A 19,631-nucleotide genomic window follows, 5' to 3' on the forward strand; every position below is an offset into this window, starting at 1 on the left:
GGAGCCGGGGCGGTGGGACGGGCGGGGCGCAGCCTGGATCTGCTCCCGGTGCCCCCGGCGCAGCTGCCTCGCGTCTCCGCTGCACCTCCGGACCGAGATCCAGACACGAAACCGGGATCCTGCCCCTCTGCGCCGAGTGAGGCCGGTTGTGGAGGCACGGACTGGAGCGGAAAGTAGCGCAAGTAGCGTGGGGGTGGCGGGGAGTGGGGATCGCCTTGGAGTCTGTCCCACACCCCACACCAAGGCTGGACGGTGGAGATCCTTGCTTCTCCGGCCTCACTCCTACATGGGGTTTTGACTTCGTGTTCATTTTTATACTTTTTACTGAAAAAAAAAAAAAGGCGTAGGACACAGGACAGTGGCTTGTAAACAGTGGGCGCCAAATTGTGTTTGTGGACTTAGGTTGGACTTGACGCACAATCTATTTCTGTGTGGTCCAAGCAGAGTTCGCAAAAGGGAAGCGACTTGTGCGAGGTCCTAATCGCGTTAACAATTTAGTAAGAGCGAGAAAGATGGTGAGATAGATCTTCATTTACAAGGACCTTAATACTTAGCTAGGGAGATAAGGTTAAATGATAATGGTAATGGTAATAATAATAATAATTATAATAATAATAACCCTAACTTTTCTATGGCACATATTGTTTGCCGGGCACTTTTCTAAGTGCTTTGCATATATTAATACGTAAGCACAATAAACAGCTGACCTAAAGATGTCCACATGTCCTGTGAAACGTGTGACCAAATGACATCAGCCTGGAGTGTAAGAGATTTTCATCTGGAAGACACACCAGCAGTCATTCCACACTGCAGGTAAGAGGCACAAGTTAGAATGGAGAAAAGAGCATAGCGAATTAAAATTGTTCCTATCTTCCATTTCTTCTCCCATAGTTCTTTAGCCCTCCCAACATTTTGTCTCACCTGAACTGGGCCTTTCTAAAGAATAAGAAGAACCACATAAATTCAGGGTTCTGCCAGAACTTTGTTTTACCACTCATAAAAGGAGCCCCCTCTAAGCATCCAGGTAACAGTGAGTAGAAAAAAGTAGCACAGTTTATATTTTAGCATCTTTGACTTTGGTTGCACTAATACCTTGAAAACAAATATGTAACCATTTTCCTACAAGTATTTCCTCTAGTTCTATTCTCCTATGTTGACAGAACTCTAGAGGGAGAAATTTGGGTTGGTAGAGAAAGACCGGAGTGAAAACCAGCTTGACTGACTCTGCACAGCTTGATTTTTACCCTAGAGTAAGCTTAACGTCATTTACTTTGAGGAGCCCAGGACCCTAGAATTAAATTAGCTCAGTTTTCCCAGTTTATTTCAATGGATGAGCGATCAGTTCACTCTATATTGAAAAGACGGACTGGCCTGGGTGGAGCCTCACCTGATAGGAACACCAGAGCAAAATAGACTGTGTGAGGAAGGTTCTTATACCAGCATCCCTCTCCAAGCTTCAGAAGCACATGGAGACATCAGCCCATCATTCCAGTTGCTCACTTTTCATAGCTGTGGCTTTTGCCAAAGCAGAAGTTCCATTTGGATTGGTCCCACTATCACTCCAAAGAAGAAAGGCTTCTTTAGGTGGAGAACTATGTTGACCCAAGATAATTTCTTAAATCAATAGCCCTGGTTGCATCACACTAAACTCAGCCTTCTGAAGGATGAGAAGTGAAAGAAGAATCTGGATTCCACTATGTCTACCCTGGAATCTTCTTGTGGGCAGGAACTGTTTATGACTCTGTCTGTCCCCTATCTCATCTCACAAAATGTTTGCTTAGTTGTTCCTCCTGCATCACATTTCTGTGGTGACTCCTATTTAGCACTCAAGAATCAATGAAAATGTCCTGTCCTCGGTGAGGCTTTCACTAACTCTCCCAGGCAAAGGGAGTGATCCCCTTGTCCCTGTTATATTCTCATTCCAGTACAAAGCAACAATATTCCAACTCATTTCCAATGCCCGGCCTAGTACATGGAACTCAGGAGTAAGTACTCAACAAACTTGAACTGATTGCCTAAATTCCTTACAGGTAATAGAGTGGCATTAAGGAGACTGGGGCCACACCCCTATGCCATTCAACAGGGCATCCTCCAGTGCCAGGCTGGCTGGATATTTGATGTGAGTCAAAGTGATCATCTGCCCAGTCTAATAGTGAATAGGTAGTTTCTATATGTTAGGCACTGTCAGGTAAAGAGAAGAATAAGGTCTGAAATCTACACAAGATGAAATGATGCAGCTAATTTAGAAAATGGTTTGGTGGTTCTCAAAGAGTTTAACAGAGGCCCAGTAATTCTACTCCTTGGTACATACTCAAGAGAATTTAAAACATATGCCCATGCACAAACTTGTACGTGAATATTCTTAGCAACATTATTTATAATAGCTATAAAATTGAAACAACCCAAATATCCACTAGCTGATGAATAGGTGAACAAAATGTGGTACATCCATACAATGGAATATTATTCAACCATAAAAAGGAATGAAGACTGATATATGCTACAAAATGGATGAACCTGGGAAATATGCTAAGTGAAAGAAGCCAGAAACAAAAGGCCACATGTTGTATGTTTCCATTTACATGAAATATCCAGAATAAGCAAATCTATATAGACTGAAAGCAGATTTGTGGTTGCCAAGGGGTCAGGGGAAGGAGAAATGGAGAGTGACTGCTGAGTGGATATGGGGTTTCCTTTTGGGTTGATGAAAATGTTCTGGAATTAAATAGTGGTTATGGGTGCAAAACTTTGTGAATATACTAAAAACCACTGAGTTGTAAAAAGCAAAACAAAACGTGTACACAGCAGGCATTCAGAGAGTTTGGAAACCATCAATGAAGAAAATGTTAGTTAAATCCTGAAGTGTTAGTAACCAACAGTGTGAAGTGTAGAAGAACAGAAAGGCCTATAAAACACAGTTAAAAGTTGGCTTGTTTCACCTCCATGCTCCCACCTTCAGCAACCGAGAGGGGATTTACTCCATAGATCCACATTGTCCAATCAAACATTCTATGCTAATGGAAATGTTCTTTAGCTGAGCTATCCAATTTGGAAGCCACTAGCATATGTGGCTATTGGACACGTGAAATGTGGTTAGTACCACTGAAGAACTGAATTTTAATTGCATTTAAATTTAAATAGCCACATCTGGCTATTGGCTACTCTCCTCTAAGTATAGCTTTTGCTGGTTTAGAGGACTGAAGTCATCTTAACTGACCATACGGAAAAGTACTGGAGGGTATCGGAGTGGGAGAGTCAATGTCTTTATGTTCCATAGCCTGACTCCAACCTGTATCCACTAGAAATCCTTCAGTAAGATCTCACTGCTCCTACCCTTCTCCCTTCTATGAACTCTTAATGAGCTTCAGTCAATAATACAGCATTTGGTTTTGTTTTTATGGCAAGGTGCTTCCATTCCACAAATATTTATGGACCACGCACTCTGTGGAATTCTGGGAAGAGGGATTGTAGACAACGTCAGCCAAATTCCAAAGGGCTGGTCTCAAGAAGGCAGGCAGGGAGAAGAGACAAGAGAAATCCCTCACAAGGACCTGGCTCCTTACTCCCTTTCCTCCAGTATCCTCCATACACACACACACACACACACACACACACACACACACTATTGAGTGGGAAATATTGCTATTAGGATGCTGAAGTGATGTTGAAGAATATTTAGATTTCCTGTTTCCAAGCCAAGCCTTGTAACATCCTTAACTCCTTCAATACACCTTCGAGTTCATGTTGATCTTTCTCTTCTTTGAACTTTCACTGAATTTGAAATCAATAGAATGTAATGACTTTCTAAGTGTTCTTCCTTAATGTGGTGTCCCCACAGCAAGATTCATTTGTTGCACAAATGTTTATTGAGCTCTGCTTATTTTTATGCCAGAACAGTCCTAGGAGCTGTGGATAAAAAGAAAGATAGGGTCACTGGGAAGTTTAGAGCCTAATGAGGAGGCACACAAAGAAATTATTCTGCAAAGTTTGGCCTAAATGTGTAGGAAGTTTCACTGAAAGCAGAGGGCAAGGAGCAGCTGGGTGTACACAGAGAAATCAGGGAAGGTTTCTCAGAGGAGCTGACATTTAAACTAAAGGAACTTGAAGGATGAGTAAGTTTTTTAAAAACATTTTTAAAAATGTAATTCATTTATACTGCCCACCTTCCAAAATTGCATTTGAGGTAGTATATTGGAAGTTTTGAGGACCAGTGTTTGAAAGAATGAATTAACCTCAAGATCCAGCTCAACATCTGTGACAGTGTTTTGCATTGCTGACAAGGGTACTAACTGGACGGTCATTCTTGCTGCCCTCAAGGCTGATTCCTGAGTGCAAAACAAAATAAATATAAGGCTCTCTGATCTCAAGGAATTCAAAATCTCTCTTCCTCTACTATTGCAATATCCTTCTTGCCGGTCTCTTGTGTTTAATCTTATTTTCTTCTTTTCCAGTGTATCCCAAACCTCAGTCATTTGTGTCTCACTGTCACCAGTCTTTCCATATCCATGTATCATCTGCACTATCATGTACTTGTTTCTTTACATTGGCTCTCCTCTAGCTCAGCTTCATTGAAAAGGAATTTTTATCTCATTATCATCCGTGAAAAACAAGTATCACTTGCCATAAATAGAATGTTAACCACAAAAATAGTACAATGAAAGTAAAACCACATTATCTAATCTTAGCTTAGTTGGCTGCCAAAGTTCTGAGTTTGAGGCCCTGCTCTTTCTTTCATAAAGAGAAAGATTATCAAGACTTAGAGAGGTATTAAAGACATCAGCACCAAAGTGATCATTTCTCCTTGGCTAAATCAAACAGACTGAAAGAGAATTGCAAAAAGAATAACTCTCTCACTACATGAGCTAATGAAATTTAATGTCCCTTTTCCATTCCACTTACAACCAGCTTCTGCACCAAATAAAGTCTGCTCATGCTGGGTACCACATATTTGTAAACACTGCTCTGATCCATCCCTCTCATAGGTATCAGAATGATCTAACTCAATGTGATTATTTCTCTCCCCTATTCAAAATCCTTCAATAGCTCTTCACTACCTAAGGGAAGAAATCTTAGTTCCTTACCATGGGCTACAAGATCCTCCTGGATCAGGCTTAGCTTACTTCTCCACCTTCAACTCTTATCCTCTTTAACTTTATTCCACCAATACAGAACTATTTGTAGTTCTCAGAGTGCACCATAGACTCTCATGTCTCTGTGCTATTCCCTCTACATGGCATGCTTTCTACATGAGACATACAGTCTCACCCCAGACCTGCTGAGTCAGAATTTCTCAGAGGGAGGCCTGAGAAGTTTTTAGGGATTTGTATTTTTAATAAGTGTCAGGTAGTTCTTTTTTTTTTTAATTTTTAAAATGGCATGCTGTTCCCCATCTACACCCATCTTATCATCTTTCATTTCCCTTCTGTGCTCATTTCTATTTATCTGCCTAGTACCCTACAGATACACAGACATACACACACGTGCACACAGCAAGACATATCAGCTCCAAACCACAACAGGATTCCTTCCAAAACACCTGCCCCTTTTTTTTCTGGGGGATCTTCATCCACTGCCTCACCCATGTGTCTCTGGCAGGCACCGACAAGTTCTCACATGACTCCACACCTCTTATCACAGCTGGTTGGTCTACAGGTAGTCCACTGAACGAAGGTGAGCCAGCCAGAGTTCCTGAGAATTTCCTATGAAGAGCAAAAAATTGGCATCACTCTTTCTCTAAGGTGCAGAGAGAAACAGGCAAACAAAGCAGAAAGGGATTCTCCACTCCATTTGTGCCGCAGACCAGCTATTTCCTTGCCCCTCCTTCTTTCAGGTCATTCACCTTTTCCTTTTATGTTGTGAAAGAGACCCAATATCTTTACAATTCAGTCTTTTTCCTAAACTATTTTGAGTTGAGTTTGTTATTTATAACCAAGTATCCTAATACATTCCTAATCATCCTTGAAGTCCCAACACAAATGCTACTCTTTTGTGAAGCCTTCCCTGTCTCTTCCAAGCCAACAAAGATGCCCCTTCTTTTATGCCTTCCTGCATCTTGTAACACCAGACCCAATTTCCAACAAGTATCTTTGTCATCTAGACATTTTTGTGTGAGAAATGGTGTCCTGTCCTCTTTGCCTGTTTTGATTATTCCATTTACCACCTGATGGGAAGGGAAACTTAGAACATAACAACCTATTGACACTATGCCCTAAGTAAAGTCGATATTGAGTGAAAAAAGGGCTTTTAAGTTTCAGCTGTTCCACTATGAAGAATTTTTTTTAACCACGTTGAATCCTAAGAAGAACTTTAAAAAACTGCCAACTGCAAGAACTCTCTTCTGCTGCCCAACCAGGATGGAACTAGAAATGCACCCCATAAACAGCAACCACCAAGGGGTAGATGGTACCTAGATATGCAGCAGAAAAGACTGAGGAACACACGGAGGGGAGATTCAGAGAAAGAAGGGAGGTCTGGGAGAGAAGGGACTGTAGGATCCTATCTGTCATTGAATCTCTGTGAATGAGAGGCAGGTCCGTAAAGGAATGTTTTCCACCATCCATGAATGTCCATCTGCGATCATACTTGGCCAAATAAGATTGAATTCTCTTAGGTAATTGATTGGACCTATGCACCCTTTCGAATGTTACTAGGCATCATGGGGTCATATCTGTTTGCATATTTATCTCATTTCTAGGCTGGAAGCTCCTTTTCAAAAGAGACTCTTTCAATCTTGGCATGTTGGGCATTAGCGTCTAGCCCACTCTTGAGTTGGATGCTTATAGCCTATATTTAAGTTAGGAATGCTTTCCAGCTGCAAGTATCAGAATAACCAGTTATAATGGTTCAAGCAGTAAAGACATCTAATTATCTGACATGAACAGTCTGAATGCTGGCAGCCCCGAGGTACGATGTTCCATGACATCTAAAGGACCTAGGCTCTTTCTGTTGTTCCACCCTTGGCTTTTTGGCTTTATCTTAGGCTGCTTGTCTTGTGAATGCAAGATGGTTGCCACAACTCCAGGTAGCTCATCTTCAGAAAAGCATATACAAGAAAGGAAGAAAGTGGGCTGAGCTGGGAGAGAAGTTTTCCTTTATCAGGGAGGAAAATCTTTCTCAAACACCCCTTCCTCTCCATCTGGTAAACTTCCCTTTATATCCCATTGGCTAGAACTGAGCCGCATGGCCATCCCTAGCTACAAGAGAGGCTCGCAAAACTAGTGCAGTCTAGGACTTTTCCATAACTGTGAAAAGTACTTGTATTGCTCGCAGTATCGCCCTTAGACAGGTAAATGGGGCACTGGCTTTCCCCACAATTTTCCTATTTGTTCTGGAGACTGGCTAGGGCTAATGTGCTATCTAGGTGGGGTATCTTGAGCCTAGGCAAATATCCAAATGTACCTCTTCCTTCATTACATTTCTTGCTTTGGGCACTCTTGGACCCTCTATTCTGCACATGGAATTGATGAGAGGCCCTGAAAAGCTCTTAGATTCATACCTTTGGGATCTCTTTAGTAGCCCATGGCTGGCTCCTCCGTCTAGGAGAGTGTCCTGGAGCACAGATTGCCTCACTGGCCTCTGTGTTTCTTCCTTTGCAGGACGGCCCAAGATTGGGCTGCCAGAATGGTGCTGGCATGCTGATTTGGGGTGACTCTCACATCATACACAGGATGAATTTAGGGCTCTGGGTTACTGACAGTTCTCTGCCAAATGTTGGCTTAAACTTCATGTGTAGGCCCATGCATTGGTCTTGACTGGCCATATTCCAACTGCAGTGCTGCTTCTGGTCTACCTGAGGGCAGCTGGGGTGGGGGCAGGCATTCTTCACTCTGTGCTGTCACCCAGGGCAGTTACCCCATCCTTTCCATGGGTTCCCCACCAGGTTTTCAGGGGTGGTGAATCCGTCCCAGGGATTTCCAGCTCCACAATGCCAGCAGGCCCTTCTGATTGGGGTCCTCTCTTGCCTCTGACCGATGCAGTGACATCTTGCCCTCCCTGGTCAGTCTTCAGCCATGTAGATGAGGGGTGGATGTTCCTTGTGCTCTTCTCATCCATCCTCTCCTCCCCACTAGGGTTAGTGTGTGCAGCAGGGGTGTGGTCAACACTGAGAGATAGCATTCTAGGAATGCAGTGATTAGATAAGTGGCGTTCAAGAGAAGACCTGGCTGGAAGAGGTGTTTTCTACCTTGATAAGGTTGCTGTGAGAGTCAGATGAGATTGAACCCCTGAGAATCCTTTGTGATATATACAACTGCACACAGATATTATTTTTATTAGTTTTACTTGAAATATAAGAAAACTAAGAAGGAGGAAACGAAATGACCTCCCAAGATAAAGAGGCACCATGGGAATATTTTTGGGAGGGAAACCTGTAATTTTAGACAACCTGGGATTGACCCCCAGCTCTGCCTCCTCCCAGCTGTGGGATGCTAGTTTGGTTTCTGAGCCCTGGTTCCATTTTATAAAGTGGGGATAACAATATACCTACGTTGGAGGATTTGGGTGAGCGTTGAATGAGGAGATGCTTGTAAAGAACTTAGCACTGTTTCTGACATATAGTAGATACTTGATAAATATTAGCTATTATTCTTATTTTACTACACAGATATTTGTAGCAGAGCTACACATCTCCTGGGATACAGCCCTGCTCTGCACTAGAAGTAAATTACAAGAAAGAATTTTCAAAATGAGATTGACCGAGGGGCGCCTGGGTGACTCTCAGTTAAATGTCCACCTCTTGGATTTGACTCAGGTCATGATCTTAGGGTCGTCTCCGTGCTCAGCATGAAGCCTGCTTGAGATTCTCGCCCCCTGCCCTTCCCCCCACTTGCAAGTGCATACTCTCTCTCTCTCTCTCAAATAAAATCTTTAAAAAAAAAATGAGTTTGACAGAGGCTGCACCGATATGTTAGGGTATCTGGCATTTGAGAGATGGGTGGGAGCACAGATTGAGAGCCAAGAGGCTTGGGTTTGAATCCTGGCTCAGTCATGTAATAGTTGTAAGACCCTTGGCAAATTGCTTAGCCTCTCTGTGTCTCAATTTCTTCACCTGTAAAATGGGTCCTTGAGAGGGGTAAGTTAAGGTACATTAAGTGTTTAGGATGGTGGGTGGCACATGGTATTAGAAATTATTCAATACTGGGGTGCCTGGGTGGCGCATCTGACTCTTGATTTCAGCTCACGTCATGATCTCAGGGTCATGAGATGGAGCCCCATGTGGGGCTCATGCTGGGTGAGGAGCCTGCTTAAGATTCTCTGTCTCCTTCCCCCTCCGCATCTCCCCTGACTTGCCCCTTCTCTAAAAAAAACCCCAGAAATTATTCAGTACTATTAATATTATAATTTTGAATTCATTTAAAATTCAAAATAAAGTTTGTTCTTAAAAATCCCAATTGGCTTTTATTTCAAGGGGCCTGGATTTTAGCAACCGGAAAAAAAGAATAGCACAGAGATACATCCCATGTCTACGTGCCATTGCCTATGCTGTCCCCTTTGCCTGAAATCCCTCCTTTTGACCCATAAAACCACTACATAGTCTCCACTCCCCCCGGGGCCAGAGCTCATTCTCTCCTGCTCCCATCTCTCAAACGGGACTGATGTCTCCTTTTTAGTCATCTATGTATTTCCTGACATTCCTGATAAATATTTCTTAAATGGAAAGCTGAAAGAGAGTAAGGTGCATCATTTTAAACTCTTGTATTTTGCAGGCGAATGCAGAATTGTGATTCATCGTGGAACTGACACGCTTCCTGTCAGAGGATGAAGGGACTGGCGGAGGCCTTCAGGAGATGGTGCCTCTAAACCCCAGGGGGAAAACACGCGAAGAATAACAAACCATCCCATCTTTAACGAGAAAGAGCTCCAGCTTGCATGGCTGCAACAGTCAGGTAATGTGAACCAGAGTGGGCGGTAGGTCCAGGAGAGTTTTCATCTGAATCCCAATTCTGTCATTCAGTGGCTGGTGGGCCTTCGAACCAAACGTCTGAGCCTATTTTCTTACCAATGGAATAAGGGCAATACCAGCCTCAAGGGGGAACTTCAATGATGAAATGAGTTAGTGCAGTGCCTGGCACATAGAAAATGCTTAATGAACTGTTAAGTGAATGAATGGTGCTTTAAAACAAAACAAAAGAGCACCGTTATTGGCTGAAGCTACATGACCCTTAAAAGCACAGCGTTGCTTAATCTTGTACACAACTTGTCCTTCTCAGCATATCGTTCCGCACATCGTCCGGGGCGGGGCGGCTTCTCAGACACTCAATCTGGGGCTAATCTGCAATCAAGAAGCCCAGGCAGGCGGAGATTTGGCAAACCCCTTCCCCAAGCCCTTCTCCTCTCCAGCTGGCTCAGAAAAGCTTCCATGGCAATGACAAGAACCTACTCCCTTTTATTGTTTTTCTTTTCCCAATGATGGAGCAATCACATGATTTCAACAGGAAAAACAACTCTGGACTCCGACTGTTTGGATTGAGCCACAGACTTTCTGGTCTCAGTCCCTGGAGAGAAAAGACATTCCCAAGGCTGGTGTGGGATGGGGGACGGCTGGACGACAAGCCTGGCCGGCACATGCTCATACCAGACTGGCCAACTGAACGGGTTCTGTCTCAGGATCAAAAGCAATTCTTTTTTTTTTTTTTAAGATTTTATTTGTTTATTTGACAGAGTGAGAGAGGGAACACAAGCAGGGGGAGTGGGAGAGGGAGAAGCAGGCTCCCCGCAGAGCGGGGAGCCCGATGTGGGACTCGATCCCAGGAGGATCATGACCTGAGCCGAAGGCAGACGCTTAACGACTGAGCCACCCAGGCGCCCCTCAAAAACAATTCTAAAGAGGAGCTCATATTTCCTGAGTGCGGAGGACCAGGCACTTTACAGGTGTTGTCAAATTTAATCATCACAACACTCTGAAAGGAGTGTTCATTATCTTCATTCTATCAGCGAGGAGAATGAGGCTCTGAGAGGAACCCCTGAGGAGCACACAGGAGTCAAAAGCTTTGCTAGAATTCCACACATTTTACAAGCCCCCAGAGCCTGTGTGTTATCTCCTGGCCCCACCAAATCCTAAAGAGCCCAGGATCTCCTGGGACCTGGGGGCCGGTGGAAATGCAAGTTCTGAATTACTAGGTCCAGGATAGGGCATGAGACTCTGCATCTCTAACAGGCTTCCAGGGGATGCTACAGATCCAGGGGCTTTGACTGAAGTACCCACTGGTCTTACCCCAGTGGTCTCCCACCTTGGCCGCACATTGGGATCACCTGGGAGCTTTCAAAATGCTGATGTCTAGGCCCCATCCTAGACATTCCAGTATGATAGGGTACAGCTCTGCGCAGGACTGCCGAAACTCCCCGGTGACTGCTCAACGGCTGGTGGCCTCCGGGGCCCACCAGACCGCCCTTCGCTGAGGGGCGGGGAGTACTTTCTGCAGGCTCCTGAGGCTCCGGGATCACCCTGCGCTCCCCTTTCCCAGACACGGAGGCTCTAAGGCTGGGCTCTGAGGTCGCCCTTGCAATGGCCTGTCTCAGCAAACTCCCAGCCTAGGACGAGGCCAGAACGGCCACCTGTTTCCTTGAAATAGTTCGCAGCTGTGCTGGTGACCTCACCGCCCTGGCTCTGCCTCTGGCCAAGCTGCGATCCCGAAAGCCCTCTTCCCCAGTCCTGAATTCAGGGCGGCTTCGGGCTCCCCCGCGCGGCCGGGCAGGGGAGGGAGAAGAGCCCCTGGCGAGGCTGGAGCTTCGGCGGAGGACCTGGCCGCACCCGCACCAGGGGACCCAAGGTGGCCAGACTGTGAGCGCGGCGGGGCAGCCTCGCCCGCGCCTCCCTCCCCAGCACTGGGGAACTGATGAAATCACACCTTCTCCTCCCTTTCAATGACGTATAAACAAACAAACGTTGGAGTACCCAAGAGAAAACGGAAAGGATGTCTCCTCTTCCCCTCACGCTTCCCAGAGGCAACCACAAGTTTCGGTGGGGCTCATAGCCATCCAAACCTTTTGCTATGCATAAATATGTATATGTACACAGACACGTAATTACTGTGTTATAAACAAAAGTCACCATGTAACATTTTCCCAAACACTATCTTTGATATCTTTTCCATACACACACACACACACACACACACACACACACACACACATTATTTTAGTGTGTCTCAAACTTGTCTGGGAATCAGAATCTCCTGGGGGCACTTTTTAAACATACAGTCTCACCCCAGACCCGCTGAGTCAGAATTTCTCAGAGGGAGGCCTGAGAAGTTTTTAGGGATTTGTATTTTTAATAAGTGTCTTAGGTAGTTCTTTTTTTTTTTTTAATTTTTAGGGGCACCTGGCGGGCTCAGTTGGAAGCGCATAGAACTCTTGATCTCAGGGTTATGAGTTTGAGCCCCATGTCGGGTATAAAGATTACTTATTTTTTTTTTAATTTTTAGAAATTGAGATGTAATTGACATATAACATTGTATTAATTTTAGGTACATTTCAGGTGGTTCTTATGGAAAATGTCTTGCCTTTTTAATAGTTGTACATGTCCAATATAAGAATCTACCATTGTTTAGTTATCAGTCCCCAATTGTTGAACATTCAAGCTGTTTCCAGTATTTTCTTCAAACTATACACAATACTATAAACTGTACTATAGTACTGCACTGTACAGGTACTCATGAGTGTGTTTCTGAAGGATAGTTTCCAAGGAGCAGAATAGCTAAATCTCAAGCTTCCCCTGAAACTTCTTTTCCCATCTCAGAGTGTTTATGTTTGAAACATGGAACCTCATAGCAGGACAGAAGTTGAAAACCTGCATGGTCAAGACCACAGAAAATATAATGTGAGTCACAGACATCATTTAAGATTTTCAGTAACCACATTCATTTTAGTAATATATTTTATTTAATCTGATATATCAAAAGTATTATCCCAACATATAATCGAGTGAGAATTATTAATAAAATATTTTACATTTTTCATGCTAAATCTTTGAAAATTGGTGTGAGTTTTACCCTTGACAGCACACCTCACCTGAAACTAGCCACATTTCAAGTGTTCAGCAGTCTCATGGGGCAAATGGCTACTGTACTGGACAGTGCAGATCTAGATCTTTTATTTGACTGGGGAAATATTAAGGGGGCAGGAAATGAACAATTGTGTAGCATCTACAATGTACTTGTCCCTGAAGGGGCACTTAACATTCATTATTGTTAACTGAGGGGTGAGATTTTTGCAGAGGATTAAGCTGAATAACAGTTCAGGTTAAATACGTTGTCTCTTCAAAACAACGCTATGAAGAAGACAGGGCATGGGTTATTAGGATGTCCATTGTTTCAACTCGAGGTTGATAATTTGTGTAGATCACAGAGCCACAAACACAGAGGAGGAACCAGAATCATGTCTTTAGATTTCAGAGCCTATGCTTTTTTTTTTAATCCCACAGATATCTCCACGACAGTTGTGCAAAATCCATTCTTACATTAATGGTGAAGAGAGACCTAGCAACAAATTAAGAGAATTACGAGAAGTCACCTCATCAATCTAAATACTGTGCCGTTCTGTAGACTCGTGGTTAAAAACGTGTGCTGACGCCTCCTGGTGGAAGTCAGAGTTACTGCAAGCCACTGGTAAATTGGCGTCTGTGGGCCTTCCTAGTTCGCGAACTGAATATACAAAAATATGACAACTATTACTTAAAGGTTATTGGAATAAAAAAATGGATTCCTTCTACTGGGAAAAGATGGGAATCATTGATGTAGATTTTTTTTGTCTCAGACTGTCAGAGGGACGGTCACAAACTGAATAGTTTCAGGTTCTGTTTTGGATATCTTCTTTTTTAAAAAATTTTTAAAGTGTATATGAATGTACTTGGTCATATCTCAGTTTCTAAGTTTACTAGTGGGTGTGTTAGTGTGTCTATTCTCTGGCTAGGGTGTCAACTCCTCAAGGGAGAAAGACTTGGAACCCTTAATTTAAGGCTCTGGACATTCTGGGCACTTGAATGAATATTATTTATTGATTGCCTGGGGAAAAAAATGGGTTAAGAGCACAAAATAAATATGGCGTTTGTAATGGAATCTATTGATTCTGCCCGCCCTAAATCCTTTTCTTTCCCCCTCAAACCACACAGCCCTAGTGAGGCTGTCAGTCAGTACCCTGCTTCGGGCTGAGGGGTGGGCCTAGAGATTTGGCTCTTTATAGAGTGACAGGGCTAATGCTTCATCTTCAACAGCTGGGCTAACAATTTCAATTAGCTAGACCTTTAGTCTCTCTAATGTTTCAGCTTTTTCTAGTATGATTCTGAGACCTTCCTCCCCCACCCCCAGCCTAATGAAAAATTCCCTTTTCATTATTTCCAGAATAAATCTAAAATATAATGTATTACATTTCCATTTAATTCTGCTTCCATTTGGAAATTTGAACAAGTTCTCATAAGGATCAAAGGAATGGGAGCCTTCTAGTTGTCAAATGTACAACCAGTTATTTTCCTCCAGAGATCAAAATGACAACTAACAACTAAATTGATAAGAATTGTCTTTTAAAATGTTATACTACAATTTGGTAACCCCCAAGGGTTTTGGACACCAGCAAGAGCTGTTAGGTGAGGACAAAGAGAAACCCTTTGTGAAGAAAGTGGATTGGCTTCAGACTGGTGCCTATTGAAGCTGGAAGACTAGAAGTTCAGGCTTCTGGTGCTAGAGCCACAATTGTACCCCCTTTAATTATTAACTATCATTGCAGCAGGCTGACATGGGGAATTAGGCCCTCCATCATCCAAGAGAGACCTACTGAGGTCAGCTGCCCCACTAACCCTATGGGTCCTACCCCTTATGACTTCTCCCTCCCTACCAGCTCCATGCTCCTGACCCATCACAACCCCTCACTAACCCCAACACCACAACAGGAGGGGCTACATCCTGACCTCCACCCACAGATCCTCAGACTGTGTCCCCACTCTTAGCAAGGATACATTGACTATAGAAAGATCTGGGTCCTTCCACCAAAGCTAAGGTAGCAGAACTGAGTTATTTTTGAAGACCATATTTGCAAGCACTAAAAAATCAAATACTGGGGCGCCTGGGTAGCTCAGTCGGTTAAGCGTCTGACTCTTAATTCCAACTCAGGTCATGATCTCAGGGTCGTGGGATCAAGCCTCAGATTGGGCTCCTCGCTCAGCAGGGAGTCTGCTGGAGATTCTCTCCCTCTACCTCTGCCTCCAACCTCTACCCTGTGCTCTCTCTAAAAAAATCTTTTTAAATCTTTAAAAAAATCGGGCGCCTGAGTGGCTCAGTTGGTTAAGCGACTGCCTTCGGCTCAGGTCATGATCCTGGAGTCCCGGGATCGAGTCCCACATCGGGCTTCCTGCTCAGCAGGGAGTCTGCTTCTCCCTCTGACCCTCTTCCCTCTCGTGCTTTCTATCTCTCGTTCTCTCTCTCTCTCAAATAAATAAATAAAATCTTTAAAAAAAAATCTTTAAAAAAATCTAGTATTGACAAATTCAAGGTGATATGACAACAATACCAACACAATTATGTCACCGCTTTTGACTGTGGACAAGCTACCATATTCATAGTGATTCCACAACCTATGAAAAGAATGTCAGTGACCTCCATGGTTTTTTGAGTTTTGCTCATGATTTAATACAAGTTAATCATCAACAAAATGCCCTAGTAGTGACTTTTGGACTAAGCCATGGGTTTTATCAAGAGTGGAATCAGCACTGAATGCATGAATCCATACTTAACACTCACTCAATACCTATTGATGGCAACCTGATGAGTAAATTTAGAAAAGAGCTTAATGAGCCTTCATCCAACTGGGTGGCAACCTTAATGGCAGAAGGAGGAAGGATCCAGCACACTGCACATGTAAAGAGCTCCTCACTGGCTTATGATATGCCATGCCTAGGAAATAAATCATTGAAGGCAAGAATGTTGGTGGAAGTTTTGGCTGCAGGATATTTACCAAACCAGGCAGGGACTCTTTGCTCAAGAACAGAAGTTACTGTGGCAAGTGTGAAGTCACTGTATAAAACCACAGTGGGGATTCACATCTGGCCATGTGGGAGTTACCTGCGTGCTTGAGCAGAGAGATGAAAATGGGAAGTCCAGGAAGCTCCATTTTCGAGCTCGTCACAGAGTTTTCTTCCAGTTGGGGAGGTGTTATGGAAAACCCCTGGTGATAACATCCAACTCCTGTGTTGTCGACACAGAAAATGGGGACAAAAGCCACCTGCGGTTCTAGCAGGTCCTTAAATCCAACTACTACGACAATGATCCTTCCATTGGTGATGTAAAAGGGGGACACTACTAGTTTTGCTAGCACTTTTTAAAGAAGATGTATGAAAAAGTGTAAATGCTGTTACATTCAGATTTTTTGCTTTTTTAAAAAAGATTTATTTATTTGAGAGGGAGGGAGTGTGCGCATGTGCATGGGAGCGCGAGTTGGAGGAGGGGCAGAAGGAGAGAAATCTCAGGCTGACTCCCTGCCCAGTGCCAGTTGACACGGGGCTCCATCCCAGGACCCATGAGATCCTGACCTGAGTGGAAACCAAGGGTCTGATGCTTAACCAATGGCACCACCTAGGCGCCCCCGGTTTGTTTGTTTGTTTGTTTGTTTGTTTGTTTTTGCTTTCAATGGAATGTTTGTATAGGCAACATAATCACATGGTTCGGGGTATACAGTCCAAAATTTATCTCCCACCTCTGTCCTGTCATCACTCAGTTTTTTTCCTCTAAGCTCACCAATGTCACTAGGAGCACATATATCTTTCTCTTGTGGTAACTGAGGTACACACACACGCATATGCATTCTTCCTCTCCATTTTTATGAGAATAGCACCATTTTGTAAACATTCTGCTCCTTGCATTTTTCACTTAATATATTTTGGAGATCTTGACATATTAATATGCAGAAGGGCTCCTAATTTTTTTGTGGTTACATAGTATCATATTCCTTGGGTGTGGCATAATTTGACCAACCAGTTCTTACTGATGGACATTCACATGATTTCTCATCTGCTGTTAGCAGTAGTGCTGCAATCCCATTACACCATACATTCTCAAGAGGGACCATATCACCCCTAAAGGGGTGTTAGTGTGTTCTTGGCAGGAGCAAAGAAATCTTCCTCTATTTATAAAGCACAGATATGCATAGTGTACACAAACACATATTCAGTATATGTGTGGTATTAAAATTTTATGAGGGTGGAGGCAGGTGATTAGGGGAAGAACAAATCTACAATGGTTCCTTAGGATACTGGCCATGAAACAAAGTGGAGAAACACTAACACTGTCTCAGTCCCTGCTGTCAACAGGACATGGCATTGCCACGACTGGCTTACACCTGGCATGGCACATCTTCTGGAACTGAGCACGTTGATGTTGGAGCAAAGATGGGATGCCAGTGGCAGGAGGATGAGGGTGACTGTCTGATTTTAGTCCCCAGGCTGCTGGCATCTGGACCAGGCGCATCCTCCTCTGAGCACAAGGACCCTGGGAGCCTCCCTTCGACTCTGCCCTCAGTATGTGGCCCAGGACATGGGATGGATGAATGAACACAGCTTTCCAGTGACAACCTTGCCTCTTTCTTGACTTATTCAAACATTTGAAATGTTAACATAGTTTTCTCTTGATTTTAGATTATCTAGATTTTAAGAAGTCCTCACAAATGTTGTCACTCAGTCAAAGTCTATTTATTCCTCACTGCTGATTTACTCATTTGGCACCAATAACAGTTTAGGATAACCCTTAACCTCCCTTTGACATTCTTTGAGGAAAAGAGGCATGAAGGGGGAATGAATTTGCTAAGAGAGTAGAACTTAAATGTTCTCGTGCACAAAAAGAGAGAGAGATCCATTTGTGAGGTGATGGATGTATTAATTAACTAGGTGGGGAATCTATTCCCAACGAATATGAATATCAAACCACCACCATGTACGCTTTAAATATCTTAGAATTGTATATGGCAATTATACGTCAACAAAGCTGAAATTGGAAAAAAAAAAATCACAACTAAAAAAAAACTATTGTGGGTCCTTCTCCAGTTCAGATCTGGTTAACACAGGAGAGCATTTCTCCCCTGAAGACATATGGGGCTCACACATAGGTGAGCCTCCTTGTTCCCTTGGATCCCCTTTCTGGGGCACACACAGAGATGAGGGAGCCATTTCCCTCACCACACCCAGCTGTTTCCTTTCTCAGTCTGTCAGACTTGTTTTCCTCCTCATAAACGATTGCCACCCCTTGCCCAGCCTTCCTGGGGCTGAATCGGCTTCCTGCTTCTGACCTGCGTCTATTTTCGTTCATCAGGAGCAGAGCCAGGTTGGAGGGCTGGCCAGTGGGGCGGATCCCTCAAGTCACAAGAGGAAAGAAAATGTCACCTAGATGCTAAAACCCACCCATAAAATGCGACCAACCAGACAAATGCTGTGTTTCCAAGAATTCCTCCCAGGGGCTGGAAGGGCTGCCTCAGGGAGCGTCTGGAGGGAGGGGCAGGACCCCTCACCCACCCAGGGCACCTGCTCTGGGAGTCCTGGTGGCCACCAGCTGCCTTCCAGGGAAGAGGGTCCCTTTGACGTAGAGCATGTTTCCTGCATGAATTATGCACATTCAGGGTGAGCTGGACAGCTCAGGACGGTGGGGGGAGGCGGAGCTGCCTCCCACCTCTGTCTTCTCCACCTTCCACCCTGTTCTCTAAATGATTTTGAACAAATATTTATTTATTTATTTATTTTAAAGATTTTATTTATTCATTTGAGAGAGACAGCGTGAGAGAGCCCAAGCAGGGGGAAAGGCAGAAGGAGAGGGAGAAGCAGGTTCCCTGCTGAGCAGGGAGCCCAACATGGGGCCCCATCCCGGGACCTGGAGATCATGACCTGAGCCGAAGGCAGACATTTAACCATCTGAGCCACCCCCTGAGCAAACATTTAAAGAATATTAGTTTGATCCGTGTCCATGATTAGCCTACCCGGGGAGCCTAGGGGTCTCGATCTAGTTGTAATCAGTGTTCATATTTTCTGAGACATCCTTTCTTTGTTGTTGGAAACACACATTTAAAAAGAAAAAAACGTGGGGCCCCTGAGTGGCTCAAGCAGTTAAATATCTGCCTTTGGCTCAGGTCATGATCTGGGGATCCTGGGATCGAGCCCCTCATCGGGCTCCCTGCTCAGTGGGGAGCCTGCTTCTCCCTCTCCCTCTACCCCTCCCCAGCTTGTGCTCTCTCGCGCTCTCTCTCTCTGTCAAATAAATAAATACAATCTTAAAAAAAAAAAAGAAAAAGTTTTCTAATAATCACTCAAGTCCCCGAAGCCATAAAGGAAACAATTGATACATTTGACACCACAACCAAAAGCGTGATGACCAAAACCACCACGGCCACAGTCAACAAATATCAAAGTGGGGGAAAGACTGTGATTCATTTTACGGCAAGAGATTAATTTCCTTAATATATAGAAAACTCATAAAAAATCAATAAGGATCCATAATCCCAGTTGGAAAAGCGAGCAAACGACATGATGAATGGTCCACAGAGAAAGAATTACATGACTCCCGGTACTCGGAGATGGTCATCTGCACGCAAAAGAAATGCAAGCTAACAGTGAGAGGCTCTGGAGATTCTTATTGGGAAAATGAGATCATCTTATGTGGTCAACA

General features: G+C 43.9%; 1 long non-coding RNA gene across 5 annotated transcripts; it reads left to right on the forward strand.

The window, feature by feature from the left end:
• The first annotated feature begins 53 nt into the window (after positions 1 to 53).
• LOC112822125 (uncharacterized) lies at positions 54 to 17,945 on the forward strand. Of its 5 annotated transcripts, none has more exons than XR_012379113.1 (5): positions 54 to 136; positions 666 to 813; positions 9,705 to 9,906; positions 10,434 to 10,593; positions 13,421 to 14,054. It is a non-coding gene; the product is annotated as an uncharacterized lncRNA (long non-coding RNA). The 5 variants fall into 5 exon arrangements; XR_012379116.1 differs by adding an exon at positions 17,278 to 17,945 and having other exon boundaries at positions 59 to 813; positions 13,421 to 13,604; XR_012379115.1 differs by adding an exon at positions 17,294 to 17,945 and having other exon boundaries at positions 59 to 813; positions 13,421 to 13,604.
• The last annotated feature ends 1,686 nt before the right edge of the window (positions 17,946 to 19,631 follow it).

The sequence above is a fragment of the Callorhinus ursinus genome, unplaced genomic scaffold (assembly GCF_003265705.2).
Source record: "Callorhinus ursinus isolate GAN/ISIS: 27379988/994484 unplaced genomic scaffold, GSC_fseal_2.0 scaffold8, whole genome shotgun sequence".
NCBI classification, from domain to species: Eukaryota; Metazoa; Chordata; class Mammalia; order Carnivora; family Otariidae; genus Callorhinus; species Callorhinus ursinus.